The sequence below is a fragment of the Pleurodeles waltl genome, chromosome 12 (genome assembly GCF_031143425.1).
Source record: "Pleurodeles waltl isolate 20211129_DDA chromosome 12, aPleWal1.hap1.20221129, whole genome shotgun sequence".
Lineage (NCBI taxonomy): Eukaryota > Metazoa > Chordata > Amphibia > Caudata > Salamandridae > Pleurodeles > Pleurodeles waltl.
The window spans coordinates 251084977-251102139 of record NC_090451.1 but is presented as its reverse complement, the minus strand read 5'-3'; the positions used below and the strand labels follow the sequence as shown (position 1 = coordinate 251102139).

The 17163-nt window shown below is 47.9% G+C and overlaps 1 protein-coding gene across 1 annotated transcript in view; it reads right to left on the bottom strand.

Annotated features, from left to right (window-relative positions):
* Positions 1 to 17163, bottom strand: part of LONP2 (lon peptidase 2, peroxisomal) — an 885840-nt gene that overhangs the window by 57874 nt on the left and 810803 nt on the right. The gene's annotated exons all lie outside the window — the stretch shown is intronic.

Sequence of the window (17163 nt, the reverse complement as noted above, 5' to 3'; positions counted from 1 at the left end):
GCTGCAGCTTGTATTTAATCTGCCCACACATATGACCAAAGTGTATGGCTCTAGAGACCACCATTGTGCCCTGGATTAGGGGCAGTTGTAAAGCTACTCCAGTGACAAATGGTAAGAAAAAGGGCAGTATCCTGTAAGAAAGCCTACTTTATATATTAGTAAATCTTCATTAAGTGTGCCTTGTAAGCCTGCAGGGCTGGATGCTGAATTTATAAAAATGGAACATGCTAACTATTAAGGAAAAGTATTTCACCACAGTGTACTGTTTAAAAAACCTTTTGTTGTGGAGTAGGTAAATGCACATTTTCCACAAACAGGCCTGATTGTTAATTAAAAAAACATAACGATGTATTAACATCGTGGGGAAATGCAAGATAAAGAATTGAAAGTTATTTCCTACTTGTTACTAAAGAACAAGTTACATACCTTCGGTAATGCATCATCTGGTAGAGGCTCTATCTAGCTGCAGATTCCTTACCTTTACAATTTCCTGGTGTCAGCTTGGAATCCAGAACTCATCCAGAGAAATAGTCTTACTCGTGCTGTCAGGTGGCGTTGTTCGGATCCGCCTTGCATCGTTGACTTCGTTGGAGCCATCTGTGACATCACGGTCGCCTATAAAGGCACCATCCAGGCGTGCGTACAACACTTCTTTTTCTACAAACGTCCACGCCAGAAGAGCAGAACCATGGAAAGAACTAACAGGTTGTCTATGCCAAAAAACTAGAGCCCTGAAAGGGGCAATCCCTGACTGTACCATACGCATCCCCAGAGCGGGGGGTATGGGTGGTTGTAAGGAATCTACAGCTAGATAGAGTCTCCTCCACATAATGCATTACAGAAGGTAAGTAACTTGTTAATCTGATAGAGGCTTCTAGCTGCAGATTCCTTTCCTTTAGAATAGATACCCAAGCCATAATCTCCCGGCGGTGGGCTGAGGACAGATGTTTTCACACTAAAAAGTCCTGCAGGACTGAACAGGCTTAGTGTGCAAGGGCGCCCACGTCTCTGCCTGACAAATGTCCAGGACTGGAACACCCCATGCTAATGCAGTGGTGGTAGCCTTACCCCTGGTGGGATGAGCTCTCAAGCCCCCAGGAGGCTGTTTCTTGGCCAGCACGTATCATTTCTTAATGCAGAGAACTACCCACTGCAAAATGTTTTGCTTCTACACTGCCCGACCTTTCTTTGCTCCCACGTACCCCACAAAGAGTTGTTTATCCACCTGGAACTCTTTTGTGCGGTCAAGGTAGAACCACAAAGCTCTTTTTGGGTCCTGTTGGTGGAGTCACTCCTCTTCATTAGAGGGATGCGGTGGAGCAAAGAAGGTGGGCAGGGTGATGTTCTGACCCTGATGAAATGGGGTCATAGACTTGCGGAGGAAACAGGCACAAGTTCAAAGTACCACCTTGTCTGGGAACATGGTGAGATAATGGTGGCTTAGATGAGTGAGCCTGCATCTCACTCACCCTCCTGGCAGATGTTATTTTCACTACGAAGGCTGTCTTGATGGTGGGCAGCCAGAGGGGAGAGTTGTGCAAGGGCTCAAAGGGAGCACACATAAGAAATGTGAGGACCTGATTTAAGTCCCATTGGGGCATAACAAAAGGACGCTGGAGGATACACATGTACAAGCCCTTTGAGAAATCCATGAACAATAGGTGATTTGAATAATGAAGGCTAATTAGGAAGCTGAAGGAACGCCGATAAGGTGGAAAGATACCCTTTGAGAGTGCCCAATGCAGATCCCTGCTGGGCAAGGGACAAGACAAAAAGAAGAATGTCAGGGAAGCAGAAAGAGGATCAATGGATCTTTCTGTACAATAATATGCAAATCCATTTCCAACGGCAGGCGTATACCGTCTTGGTGGAGGGATGCCCGGCTACCAGAATAACTTTGCAGACTTGGGGAGGAAGGTCGAAAGCTGTCAACTGCCATCACTCAATCTCCATGCATGAAATCGCAGAGTTGACAGGTTTGGGTGGAGAACCTTCTCCTGTTGCTGCAACAGAAGATCTTTCCGAAGGGGTAGCCTGATCAGAGGATTGATGCTCATTTTCAGAAGCTCGGGATACCAAACTTGTCATACCCAGTCCGGAGCTACCAGCATAACCAGGGCTCAGTCGTTCCTGATCTTCTTGAGAAATCAGGGAAGAAGTGGTATGGGCGGAAAGGCGTATAGGAGGCCTGAACTCCACTCGCGACAAAGTGTCGCCAACCGATTGTCCCCTTGGAAACTCCAATGCGCAATACTTTGACATTGCACGTTCTCTTCAGAGGCGAACAAATCCAACCAAGGCTTTCCCCATTGCTGAAAGAGTCCTTGTGCTACCTCCGGATGAAGACGCCACTCGGGATCCGCTAGGCATAGACGGCTGAGTTTGTCTGCTCTGGCGTTCAGAGAACCTGCCAGGTGTTGCACAACAAGGGTTATGCCCTGCGGATCCAGCCATGCCCAGAGACAAAGGGTCCCCCACACTGCCCTGCTTGTTGCAGTACTACACTGCAGTGGTGTTTTCCGTGAGAACCTGCACTATATATTCCCTTGGACAACAGGAAGAAATGCCTTCAGTGCTGGTTGGATCGCCTGAGCTCCAGGAAGTTGATATGGAGTCTGGATTCCGCCAGAGAGAAGAGGCCTCTGATCTCCACCTTTCCCAGATGGCAGCCCGAGCCCAGAAGTGACGCATCTGTCACTACTGTAAACTCTGGTTGGGGAAGGGAGAGGAGTCTGCCTCTGACCCAATCGTGGTTCACTAAGCACCACAGCAGATCTTTTGCAGTTTCCTCTGAGATCTGAACCATGTCGGTGAGATTTCCTTGATGCTGTGCTCACCGGATCTTCAAGTCCCACTGCAGAGCCATCATATGTCATCAGGCATGTTTTAGTAACAGGATACAGGAGGCCATGAGGCCCAGCAGCCTCATAGTCTGTCTCACCGAAATCCAGGATAGATGCAGTAACATCGGAATCATAACCTGAATATCCTGGACTCGTTGCTCGGGAGGATAGGCCTGAAACTGCACAGTGTCCAGAACAGCTCCGATAAAGGGAGCGTTTGAGAGGAATTCAGGTGTGACTTTGGCATGTTTAGAGCGAACCCCAGCGAATGCAGGAAGTCCGCCGTAGTCTGAAGGTGGGTTATGACTGCCTGGGGCGATGGAGCCTTCAACAGCCAGTCGTGGAGGCAGGGGAAGACGAAACCACTAGCCAGCGCAGATGAGCTGCAACAACCGCCATCACCTTGGTGAACAACCAATGGGCACTGGTAACCCCCAAGGGTAGCACAGTAAACTGAAAGTGCTCATGACCTACCTTGAAGCGCAAGGAGCACCTGTGGACAGGCAGGATGTGGAAATATGCATCCTGTAAGTCCAACACTACCATCCAGTCTCCTTGGTCTAGGGAAGACAAGACCTGTCCTAGACCAAGCCTGGGCCAGAGTAAGCTTTTTAAATTTATTTTTGAGGATGGGATTGACGTCTCACAAATCCAGAACAGGGCGGAGGCCCTTGTTCTTTTTTGGGTTTCAGAAAATAGCTGGAATAACAACCACTGCCTACTTTTGATATCAGGACCCTTTCTATGGCTCCCTTGTGCAAGAGAGCCATAACTTCCTCGCGGATCAAAACCAAGTGATCCTCCATTTTCTTTTGAGGGAGGCATTGGGGGAGGAAAAGACAGAAAGGGGAGCGAAAAGACCTTCTGTATTATCTGTATGATCTGCAAGACCCATTTGTCCGATGTTATGGACAGCCAGTGAGGGAGATAAAGTTGAATCCTCCCTCCAAATGGATGTACATGGTCTTGCAGAATCAAACTAGTAGGGACTGGATGCTGTGGAGGTGGGGGGCTGGGTGGCTGACAACTTCTGGCCAGACCCTCTGGGTCTGAAGGCACCACGACCTCGTCCGCCGCAAAGGATTCTGATCTGGCAGAGGATGGTGGCTGGTCTGTGGATGGTGTGGTACCCCGCCCCTCTAAAACCTCAAAAGGGGAGATAGACTGTTGGCAAGGGGTGCTGAGAGGCCCAAGGACCTGGCGAAAGCCTGGGAGTCCTTGAAGCACTTCAGCGCCGAGTCTGGCTTTTCCCCAGAAAGGCGGGTCCCGTCGAATGGCATGTACATAAGATTTGCCTGGACATCCCCCGAAAAGCCAGAGGTATGTAGCCAGGCTTGACATCGAAGGGCCACTGTCAAGGGAATCGCCCTTCCCAGGGAGTCCGTTGTGTCCAAACCACACCTGATGGTAAACTTGGCTGCATCTCTCCAAACTTTAACTGCCTGCTAGAGAGTGGCCCATATGTCCTGCAGGACCTGAGGCAGCACCTGCGCCACCTTATCCCATGGTGTATAGGAAGAACGGCCCAATAGGCATGAGGTGTTTATCGACCTCAATGCCAGGCTGAAGGAAGAAAATATCTTTCCCAATTGGTCCAGCCTCTTGGATTCCCTATCTGGGGGGGGAGGTGGAGGGGGCAGATGGGAAGGCATCATGGGAAGTGAAGGCCTGGACCACCAAGCTCTCAAGGGTACAGTGTTGTGTGAGGAAGCTAGGATCGCCTGGAGCCGGGTGATGGTGGTGGCCAATTGTCCTGTTTACAGGCGCCCCAGTGCTGGGTTTGGACGATGTCCCCAGCAGGACATAGGTGAGGGCCTCACTATAGGGCAACATCTATTCCGATGACGAATACCCTGGCTGAAGCAACTCCGTCAAGATGTTAGTCTTGACCTGGACTGAGGGAAGCTCAAGGTCCAGGACTTCAGCTGCCCTGCGTACCACCATTGCATATGATGCACACTCCTCCACATCCACAGTAGGAGGTGAGAGCATGCCAGTATCTGGAGAGGTGTCCGGTCCACTGGCCTCTCCTAGCTCCTCATACCAGTCCATAGGCTCTAACTGGGACTCTTGAGGGTCCTGATACCTCTCCCATTCCTCATCAGTGCCTGGCTGTCCATAAAAATGCTCAGGCAATGATCTGCCACCTGTGAGCCTAATCAGCACTGGAATCTGCATTGTGCAAAGCCATTCCAGCCCAGCATCATTGTTTATTAGAATGGGGCTTCAATCAATCAATCAGGAATTTGTAAAGCCCACTACTCACCTGTGAGGGCCTTAAGGCGCTGAAGGGGGGGGGGGGGAAAGAGGTGCTGCTACTGCTTGAACAGCCAGGTCTTGAGTCACCAGTGGGTGCCGGGAGTATCGCCATTGGGAGCAAACCCAGAAGCGATTGACTGTGCGGACCCGGAGTCGTTCCTGATCCGATATCAGATCCATGAGACACTATTGGTACCAAAGCCGCCAGCGTAGAACCTGATGGGGCCTCTGCTTACCCTGTGGGGCGCTCTGGTGGGACCAGCCCCCTCAAATACGAGACGCATGGCCTCATAAAACTCATTGAGCCGAGCAGGGGTCGCTCCGGCTCCCGGAAGATGGGGAGGCTCAGAGTCGACCCTGGCAACAGTTCAGCTGAACCGTGCCTGGAACGTCGATGTTCCCGACTCGTCTTGTCAGTCGATGAACAAAGTGAAGTCGAAGTCCACTTGGACTTCTTTTTGTGCCTCTTTCCCGAGTGCCTAGAGGACCTCAAACAGGATGAAGAGGACTTTGGACTCCTGGAGCGCCCCCGCGACTTCCTCCTCGACAAGGAGCGTTACCTCCGAGGAGTTGTGCCAGCTGACGTCGACTGCTGGGCCGCCATGAACTTCAGGGACTGCTTCCTCAAAGCATTCGGAGCCATGGCCCCGCAGACGGAACACAACTTTGAGTCGTGGTTTGGGTCTAGACACCAGAGACATACCTGGTGGGGGTCCGTCACCAACATGGCGCAGTGGCAGGCACCACATGGCTTGAACCCCATCTTTCTAGAAACCATCCTGCACAGACGCAAAAAAGACTCAACAAAAAGGTTGAAAAAGGCCTGTCAAAAAAGAAAGAGTAGCCTGATTCTGGATTCGACCTTTAACTGGCACGGAAGGAAAAGAACTGATGTACGCATGCTTGGGTGGTGCCTTTATAGGCAACCGTGACATCACAGGCGGCTTGAAAGATGCCGACGATGCCAGGCAGATCCAAATGACGCCCTCGATGGTGCGTGCAAGGGTATTGCTCTGCAAAAGTTCCAGATTTCAAGCTGACGTCAGGAAATTCTAAAGGTAAGAAATCTGTAGCTAGAAGCCTCTATCAGATCGTCTAATTCAACATTGAAAGTAGATTTTTAATAGGTGTTGTTATGGAAAAGAAACATTTACAAATTGTACTTTGTGCTGCCTGTACTTTGTGCAAACTGATTTAGAACCAGTTAGTTCAGTACTGCTGCTCCACAGACTGACATACACAGAGCAGGTGTTGTTAACTGGCCTTCCAGAGGGCAATGGAACTGCCTCTGACAGTTGAAAGACTGAAAAGGGACCAATTGTGAAAACCGGCAGGAAATTACTCACCTGGGAGGGGCAAAAAAGAACAGACAACACCAGAGAGGACTGCCTTACCAGCTTTGCCTTTTGAAGTGACAATCCTAAAAGGGGATCCAAGAACTGAACCCATTCATTCACAGAGCTACCCAAGACTGTCTAATGTATCCCAGAAGGATGTAAAACCATTTCCAACACCGGGTGAAGGGAGGAGATGTTAGGGTGAAGTGTCTAAAATGGAACACCAGCCTCCTGCAAAGGGAAGAAATTTAGGTGCATCTTAAATGAGCAACTCTGCAAAGGTTGCCGTATTGTAGGAAAGGTACTGCTGAAGAGGAGATGTTTTTTCACTGGGCAAGTTATCAGGAGTCTGTGTAGTAATTTCTCCAATCAATGTTCAGCACAGAGCACAGAGTAAGAAAAGTACCAACCATCACCACCTCTGAATGTTCATGGCCCTGGAAGAACAGTAAGAAGATGAGAGAAAAGTTTGCCTGACAGCTGGTGTAAGGTGAAGGAATTACTCTTGACTCCTGCTGGCAACTACTTTTGAGCCAAGTGACTGGCCTCCTAATGCTGCTACATGGGATCTAAAAGCAGAATGTCCCTGGATCCCCAGAGAGACCTTGCTGGAGAAACATTTGGTACCTAAAAGACCACCTTAAAGATTTGAGAGCTGTAGGAAACATAAAACATGACTTTCCTTGTAGCAAAAGGTTTGTGAGATTTAGTAATATTTTTACCTTGGGAGAAGGTACTCAGATTATCCCAAAGAGGGTGCACTCTCAGTGAGCAAAGCTTCTAAGTTCATCCTGCTTGGGGCATGTTCCACAAAGAAGGAAGCTTCAGCAGGATCTCATGGCGAGGGTGTCTGGCCTTGTGGAGCCTTGCCCAGCTACACTAATTCAATGCTGTCAGGCTGTCTGATTTTGAGAACCATAAAAGTGACTAAGTCCCAAGATATAAGTTGAGGCTGAGGTTGGGCAGGAATGGTACCCAAACGCTGAAGTCACTTCTGCAGTTACAAATTCCTAAACTGTCTTGCTGAGTGAGCCAAAATGAAACCCTTTAGGGAGAGCTCGATTTTGACATACTGAACTTTAAGGTAACCTCACTGACTTTAGCATCGTGCCTTGCTCAACTGGAGGATTTTAAGAACCAGAAAAAATGTAGGTCTCAAGTTAAAAAGTTTCCTGATCAACCGTAGATATGGACATTAAGTGATAGTACTGTGATTTCTTGACAGTTTTTGTCTTAAATCTTTAAAAACCCAAGGGTTTTTGCGTATTCTATTTGCCTTAATTTTCAAAATTAGTTTCGAAACTTCATTCTGTTGTGTTATTAAGTTTAGCAATTGTCTACTACTACTGCAACCAAGCGCATGTTCCTCTAGGGAATTCCCTGCTACTTGAAGCCATTGCTATCGGGAACTGAGCATTTATTCTCTTGCAAATATGCCATGCCCCACTTTCTGGCATGCCTTTCTGCCTCGTTTCAGCTTACCTGGCACAGTTGTTTTCCCCTTCCTAACGTGCAATGGTTCAATGCTTTTGCAAAGGACTTACAAGGGCATCCAAAGTGTTTTAGTAAGTATTTTGCCAGAGATCCACTGGTAAAATTAAGTTAGTAAAGCTCGCATCAGAGCTGCTTGACTTTTCCTGGCAGCACCCAAATGATCATTTTGACAACGTTTGTGTGAGCGGAGGTTTGTGTGAGGGCTAATGTTGGCCTTTTGGCATTCACCTTTGGTCTTTGTCACCGCTCCCTCACGGGCTTGTTTTGGGAAGGGGCTTAGTGCTGCCCACACTCGCCATGGATGCCTGCTCTGCATATTTAAATTGTGACCAGTACTGGCAAATAATGTTTTTAGCAAGGAACGGATTGTCCCCAAGGAACCACAATATATAGTGTGTGTTTTTGATAAATTCTTGGCAATTGTGCGTAAATAAATGTGACAGGGCCATTCCACCCACTTGCTTTGTCCTCACGGGTCAGTTAACCACAATTCTTCCTCAATTCTCATTTTCCTCGCACATATTTCACAGTATTGCCTGCTCACTTCCACATCACCTCAATGGCCCCATTACTGGAACAATTCTGATTTTCTGACTTATGCTTGAGTGAACCCCTACAAAAGTCTTCAGGAGAGGGACGGTCGAAAAGGTGTAGGAAGAGAGCGAGGAGAAAGAAAATGTTTTTTTCACAGTGGCTGATGGCATGGGCAGTGCTGTATGCTACCTACTGCCATTTCTTTCAGGCTTTATCGGCAACAGGTTGACACTTTTGTCCAAAATCAAAGAGCTTCGACACAGGAGGACAACCCTGGGATGACGGGTTTCGATACTGATGCTGAGAACAACTGCAGCAAATGCCTCCAAATGAAAGATGGCAACCAATTTGCATAAAATAAATGAGTAGGTCCTCTTATATCCAATGGACACTTCGCCGTGCGTGTACAGCAATGGAAGCATTTCCTTTGCAAATCCAAAACATGTGATGCATCCAGCCCTTTCCTGCTGCTTTACCAGTTTCTTGTATTAATACCCCAGTATTTTTCCACTATTGGTGGTAAAGCCCACACTGTCAAATAGTAACAAAAAATACCTTCAAAAGACATCTCTTTTCATAGGTTTAAAGATATGTACAGTAGTAGCAGCAGACGACAACTTCATGGCCGCCTAATAAATTCACTTAAATGCACTGAAATGGAAGTATGGAAATGCCCTGATTTCTCTTCCATTATGTTCAGATTCAGATTTTAAAATCTAGAAGCAATGAAATGACAAAGCATTAATAGTCTAAGAATGTAGTATTGTATGCGGCTAAAGAACCTCCATGGATGTGTCACCTTAGTTCGATATAGAACACAAGTTCTTTGCTTTTTATGAGAATTTCCCTTGGTATGAAATCATGATCTTCAGTAAACAGTACCATAAAACACGGTAATACAATTTATTTGTGGAAGGAGAATTTCTTAAAAACTACATTTCTGTAAGAGTTAAGAGTGCATGTGCTTTTTGCATTTGTTTTTAATCCATTTAAACACTATACTTCCGATCGATTACAATGGCATTTGTTTATACATTCAAATAACTCTTCTGTAAATGAATGTATGTTTGTCACTTGGGAAACATGGACTTGGAAAATATTCTCACGGTTAGTTTTCTGTGTGATTTAATCTTCAAGCAGGTGGGGGGGTTTTGGGGGGGGGGGGGGGGAAGAGTTCCAGGTTGGGAATTGTCTGGAAATTGTGGTAACAGCTACAACGTAATTTCCGGATAGTCACATACTTTTACAAGGTCTATTTCTACTTTGGAGTCTGTTGTAGACTTCGTTCTGTAAGAACAGGACGAAATCAGTTTCTAGGGTGCGAATTACCAGCTACCACATACACAATTGGCAGAGATGGCACAGAGGTTTATTCACATGGAGAAAAAAAACATTTCCCCACGGAGAACATGATAAGTTTAAAGATACGACTGTATTCGATGTGCATGTACAGATGTAGAGACGCTGTTAAACAATTGTAATTTTTAACTCACAAAACGTTTACCAGTACTACTACAGTAAACCTGAGACTGTCGCATCTTCAAAAGTGCAATTCTGGCAACCTTTGTGGATTCCAAGTACGTGGAAAATGTATTCTATGTACACGAAAAAACCTAGAAAGTAAATGTGCAATTTTTTTCATGAACGGCCTTCCGTCATTCTCTTAAAGCATTATACATACATTTTCAGTTTCCAAGCGCAAACCTCATTACAAGGAAGTCCTGTGAAAGCACAAAGACCTTGAGGTCCGTGGCATTCAGGAGTAAACAGTCACGCTGTACAAGTGTGTGTCGTATGGAAGAGATTGATTGCCTTGATCTGACATGCACGGCGTCATTCAAAAGAACTCTGCGGGAAGCGCAGATGAGGACGCCACGAGATATTTTCACGGAACAAATATTTTTACAAGCTCGTTCTGCAGTTAAGTAGAATCTTCCACGACTCAGGGCCAAAAGTCCAACGTGATAAAACACGCAATGCAAACTGAGGGGCCCTCTCACCCATGCTTTCAGAGATGGTTTCAATTAACCGATGGTTCATACCTGCAACCGAGGACAGGTGCAGCAGTGTGCACTTCTCGGGAAAGTATTATATGTCTGCAGGTTTACAAGTGACAGAACTGCATGCACTGGTTAACAGCTCATCTACTTAAAATGTGTCTTTGAGTTATAGGACTCGCATGTACAACGTTGATATTTAGGCAGCGCTCTATTCTGTGTCTCAGCACTATAAAACTGCAGGATCCACGCAGCACACAGAGTACAGAATACATGAAAGCAAGCAACCTAGACGTTTTGGTGACGTCATAAATCACACAATCGAAGGTAATAAAGTAGAGGTTTCCGGGGACAGCAGAAGGTATTTGGACCGTAGTTCACTTCGATAATAAAGTAGAGGCGTCAGGGGAGGGCAGAGGGGGTCAGGTAATAAAGTAGAGGTGTCAGGGGAGGGCAGAGAGGGTCAGGTATTGAAGCAGAGGAGTCAGTGGAGGGCAGAGAGGGTCAGGTATTAAAGTAGAGGTATCCGGGGAGGGCAGAGAGAGCCAGGTATTAAAGTAGGGGTGTCAGTGGAGGGCAGAGAGGGTCAGGTATTAAAGTAGGGGTATCAGGGGAGGGCAGAGAGGTCCAGGTATTAAAGTAGGGGTGTCAGTGGAGGGCAGAGATGGCCAGGTAAAAAAGTAGAGGTGTCAGGGGAGGGCAAAGAGGGTCAGGTAATCAAGTAGAGGTATCAGCGGTGGGCGGAGAAGGTCAGGTATTAAAGTAGAGGTGTCAGTGGAGGGCAGAGAGGGTCACGTATTAAAGTAGAGGTGTCAGTGGAGGGCAGAGAGGGTCAGGTATTAAAGTATAGGTGTCAGGGGAGAGAAGAGAGGGTGAGGTAATAAAGTAGAGGAGTCAGTGGCGGGCAGAGAGGGCCAGGTATTAAAGTAGAGGTGTCAGTGGAGGGCAGGGAAGGCCAAGTATTAAAGTAGAGATGTCATTGGAGGGCAGAGAGGGCCAGGTATTAAAGTAGGGCTGTCAGTGGAGGGCAGAGATGACCAGGTAATAAAGTAGAGGTGTTAGTGGAGGGCAGAGAGGGTCAGGTAATAAAGTAGAGGCATCAGGGGAGGGCAGAGGGGGTCAGGTAATAAAGTAGAGGTGTCAGGGGAGGGCAGAGAGGGTCAGGTATTGAAGCAGAGGAGTCAGTGGAGGGCAGAGAGGGTCATGTATTAAAGTAGAGGAGTCAGTGGAGGGCAGAGAGGGCCAGGTATTAAAGTAGAGATGTAATTAGAGGGCAGAGAGGGCCAGGTATTAAAGTAGGGTTGTCAGTGGAGGGCAGAGAGGGTCAGGTATTAAAGTAGAGGTATCAGGAGAGGGCAGAGAGGGCCAGGTATTAAAGTAGAGGTATCAGGGGAGGGCAGGGAGGGCCAAGTATTAAAGTAGGGGTGTCAGTGGAGGGCAGAGAGGGACAGGTATTAAAGTAGGGGTATCAGGGGAGGGCAGAGAGGGCCAAGTATTAAAGTAGGGGTGTCAGTGGAGGGCAGAGATGGCCAGGTAATAAAGTACAGGTGTTAGTGGAGGGCAGAGAGGGTCAGGTAATAAAGTAGAGGTGTCAGGGGAGGGCAAAGAGGGTCAGGTATTAAAGTAGAGGTGTCAGTGGATGGCACAGAGGGTCAAGTATTAAAGTAGAGGTGTAAGTGGAGAGCAGAGAGGGTCAGGTATTAAAGTAGAGGTGTCAGGGGAGGGCAGAGGGGGCCAGGTATTAAAGTAGAGGTATCAGGGGAGGGCAGGGAGGGCCAAGTATTAAAGTAGGGGTGTCAGTGGAGGGCAGAGAGGGTCAGGTATTAAAGTAGGGGTATCAGGGGAGGGCAGAGAGGTCCAGGTATTAAAGTAGGGGTGTCAGTGGTGGGCAGAGATGGCCAGGTAAAAAAGTAGAGGTGTCAGGGGAGGGCAGAGAGGGTCAGGTAATAAAGTAGAGGTGTCAGGGGAGGGCAAAGAGGGTCAGGTAATCAAGTAGAGGTATCAGCGGTGGGCGGAGAAGGTCAGGTATTAAAGTAGAGGTGTCAGTGGAGGGCAGAGAGGGTCACGTATTAAAGTAGAGGTGTCAGTGGAGGGCAGAGAGGGTCAGGTATTAAAGTATAGGTGTCAGGGGAGAGAAGAGAGGGTGAGGTAATAAAGTAGAGGAGTCAGTGGCGGGCAGAGAGGGCCAGGTATTAAAGTAGAGGTGTCAGTGGAGGACAGGGAAGGCCAAGTATTAAAGTAGAGATGTCATTGGAGGGCAGAGAGGGCTAGGTATTAAAGTAGAGATGTCATTGGAGGGCAGAGAGGGCCAGGTATTAAAGTAGGGCTGTCAGTGGAGGGCAGAGATGACCAGGTAATAAAGTAGAGGTGTTAGTGGAGGGCAGAGAGGGTCAGGTAATAAAGTAGAGGCATCAGGGGAGGGCAGAGGGGGTCAGGTAATAAAGTAGAGGTGTCAGGGGAGGGCAGAGAGGGTCAGGTATTGAAGCAGAGGAGTCAGTGGAGGGCAGAGAGGGTCATGTATTAAAGTAGAGGAGTCAGTGGAGGGCAGAGAGGGCCAGGTATTAAAGTAGAGATGTAATTAGAGGGCAGAGAGGGCCAGGTATTAAAGTAGGGTTGTCAGTGGAGGGAAGAGGGTCAGGTATTAAAGTAGAGGTATCAGGAGAGGGCAGAGAGGGCCAGGTATTAAAGTAGAGGTATCAGGGGAGGGCAGGGAGGGCCAAGTATTAAAGTAGGGGTGTCAGTGGAGGGCAGAGAGGGACAGGTATTAAAGTAGGGGTATCAGGGGAGGGCAGAGAGGGCCAAGTATTAAAGTAGGGGTGTCAGTGGAGGGCAGAGATGGCCAGGTAATAAAGTACAGGTGTTAGTGGAGGGCAGAGAGGGTCAGGTAATAAAGTAGAGGTGTCAGGGGAGGGCAAAGAGGGTCAGGTATTAAAGTAGAGGTGTCAGTGGATGGCACAGAGGGTCAAGTATTAAAGTAGAGGTGTAAGTGGAGAGCAGAGAGGGTCAGGTATTAAAGTAGAGGTGTCAGGGGAGGGCAGAGGGGGTCAGGTAATAAAGTAGAGATGTCAGGGGAGGGCAGAGAGGGTCAGGTATTGAAGCAGAGGAGTCAGCGGAGGGCAGAGAGGGTCAGGTAATCAAGTAGAGGTATCAGGGGAGGGCAAAGAGGGTCAGGTAATCAAGTAGAGGTATCAGTGGAGGGCAGAGAAGGCCAGGTATTAAAGTAGAGATGTCATTAGAGGGCAGAGAGGGCCAGGTATTAAAGTAGGGTTGTCAGTGGAGGGCAGAGAGGGTCAGGTATTAAAGTAGAGGTATCAGGAGAGGGCAGAGAGGGCCAGGTATTAAAGTAGAGGTATCAGGGGAGGGCAGAGAGGGCCAAGTATTAAAGTAGGGGTGTCAGTGGAGGGCAGAGAGGGTCAGGTATTCAAGTAGGGGCATCAGGGGAGGGCAGAGAGGGCCAAGTATTAAAGTAGGGGTGTCAGTGGAGGGCAGAGATGGCCAGGTAATAAAGTACAGGTGTTAGTGGAGGGCAGAGAGGGTCAGGTAATTAAAGTAGAGGTGTCAGGGGAGGGCAAAGAGGGTCAGGTAATCAAGTAGAGGTATCAGTGGAGGGCAGAGAAGGTCAGGTATTAAAGTAGAGGTGTCAGTGGAGGGCAGAGAGGGTCAGGTATTAAAGTAGAGGCATCAGGGGAGGGCAAAGAGGGTCAGGTAATCAAGTAGAGGTGTCAGTGGAGGGCAGAGAAGGTCAGGTATTAAAGTAGAGGTGTCAGTGGAGAGCAGAGAGGGCCAGGTATTAAAGTAGAGGTGTCAGTGAAGGGCAGAGAGGGTCAGGTATTAAAGTAGAGGTGTTAGGGGAGGGCAGAGAGGGTCAGGTATTAAAGTAGAGGAGTCAGTGGTGGGCAGAGAGGGCCAGGTATTAAAGTAGAGGTGTCAGTGGAGGGCAGAGAGGGCCAGGTATTAAAGTAGAGATGTCACTGAAGGGCAGAGAGGGCCAGGTATTAAAGTAGGGGTGTCAGTGGAGGGCAGAGAGGGTCAGGTATTAAAGTAGAGGTATCAGGGGAGAGCAGAGAGGGCCAGGTATTAAAGTAGGGGTGTCATTGGAGGGCAGAGATGGCCAGGTAATAAAGTAGAGGTGTCGGGGAGGGCATAGAGGGTCAGGTAATAAAGTAGAGGTGTCAGGGGAGGGCAAAGAGGGTCAGGTAATCAAGTAGAGGTATCAGTTGAGGGCGGAGAAGGTAAGGTATTAAAGTAGAGGTGTCAGTGGACGGCAGAGAGGGTCAGGTATTAAAGTAGAGGTGTTAGTGGAGGGCAGGGAGGGTCAGGTATTAAAGAAGAGGTATCAGTGGAGGGCAGAGAGGGTCAGATATTAAAGTAGGAGTGTCAGTGGAGGGCAGAGAGCGTTAGGTATTAAAGTAGGGGTGTCACTAGAGGGCAGAGAGGGTTAGGTATTAAAGTAGGGATGTCAGTGGAGGGCGGAGAGAGTCTGGTAATAAAGTAGAGGTGTCAGTGGGGGAAGTGAGGGTCAGGTATTAAAGTAGAGGTGTCAGTGGAGGGCAAAGCGGGTCAGGTATTAAAGTGGAGATGTCAGTGGAGGGCAGAGAAGGTCAGGTAATAAAGTATAGGTGTTAGTGGAGGGCGGAGAGGGTCAGGTATTAAAGTAGAGGTGTCAGTGGAGGGCAGAAAGGTTCAGGTATTAAAGTAGAGGTGTTAGTGGACGGCAAAGAGGGTCAGGTATTAAAGTACAGGTGTCAGTGGGGCGCAGAGCGGGTCAGGTATTAAAGAAGAGGTGTCAGTGGACAGCAAAGAGGGTCAGGCATTAAAGTAGGGGTGTCAGTGGACAGCAAAGAGGGTCAGGTAATAAAGCAGAGGTGTCAGGGGAGGGCGGAGAGGGGTAGGTAATAAAGTGAAATAAGACTCACATCCCTGTTGGTCATCTTCATCTATTTCCTCGTTGTCATCCTGATATTTCACATGAAGTTCTGAGGGACTGTAAGTATCCCCAAACGGTCCCTCATCATCAGACTCCTCCCAGTCTAACAGATGGCTTTGAAGCAAAGCCGAAACTTTGCTTGGAGATGTCACCAGAAGGCACAAGGCAGTCTGGGTTATTTTGGTGATCTTAATAGTAGTAGTGGTGTCTGTCGACGAAGCAGTAGATGCAATAGTGAAGTATGATGTTGCAGACAAAATTACTCCCGTTGATGGTGCTGCAGCTGACCGTGGTGTCTATGGCGGAGCTGCTATCGACAGTAGGGCCGTCGACAGTGGGACTGCCAATGATGGTGCTTCTGTTGACACCAGCTTTGTCAATGGTATCTTCTTCTTCAACTGTGGTGATGTCAAATGCACCGTCATCTGTGACCTAGAGGCTAATATCTTTGGGGACAAAATGGGGACAGTAATAGCGGTCATCAATGATTTTCATAATGACAATGGCCTCATTGACGAGACAGTAGTGACGGTGTCATCATCGACGCACTTATAAGAGGAGTTTTAGACCTCAATGTCTATGGTTCATATGAAGAAGAGCGGTGATGCTCCTTTTTCTTCAGGGACAGAGTTGATGGTTTTGAGGAAGCTGACCCTGACGAGACAAGATAGATTTCTCCTTTTTGTGAAGGTCCTTGTGGTGAGATTTTAAGGCCTTTCTGCTCTCCTCAGAAACCCCTTGGTCAGAGGATCTTGAACTTTTATGAGGCCTTACAGTAGTATCACTCTCCTCACCTGAAGAGCTGGATCTCAGGGATCTGGACTTCTGTAGCCACCAAAGTCATTTTCCTTTTCTGTCTCTGAATGTATTTGAGACAAAGTTACAGCAGATTTTACAGTCCTTGACCTGATGCTGTAAGTAAAGGCACAGCCTCTATGTGGGTCATCCACATGCAGCTTTTCTTCCCACAAGACTTGCAGGACCGAAACAGACTTTTCTTGGAAGAGTCAAACAATGTAGATGCTGAAGAACTGGGTTTTCACAGGACAAAACTGAACAGAGCTGAGGGAAACTCCCTTCACAGGACGTGCAGTAGAAAATCTGAGGGAAGCAGCCTCTCTTAGGAGTGTTCTGGAGGGTGCTGGCAACTGACTTGTCATAGTTCAGGTTTGGTTCTTTTTCAAAAAGGACATAGACAAGCTGTTAAACTGATGGCTTACTGTCATTATAGCCTATTTTACCTCTTGCATATTGCTTTATTACGGTACCGTGGGGCTCCCACTTCGATGACGGGGAATGATACAAACATGTAAATCTATGAAAGATCCAATACTGGTTAATCCATTTCCCTGCAGATATGCCAACACATCTGCCCTCTTTTTAGGAAGCTACTGTGCCTGGGTTTTGTACTTTTTTGCTCTGTCCTCTTGCCCTGCCCTCTGGGATGCAGTGGACTCATTCCAACAGTAAAGAATGTGCCTTTATGCCCAAGAGTGAAACCCTGGAACATTTGCAGCTGGAGCAGAACTAGCACTAATTGGTGGGGCAAACTAGAAAACATTTTTGGGAGCTAGTAAGATGCCTACAGATACTTGCAAATCCACAGGAAGACACTTTGGGGGTTATTCTAACTTTGGAGGAGGTGTTAATCCGTCCCAAAAGTGACGGAAAAGTGACGGATTTACCACCAGCCGTACTACGAGTCCATTATATCCTATGGAACTCGTAATACGGCTGGTGGTATATCCGTCACTTTACCGTCACTTTTGGGA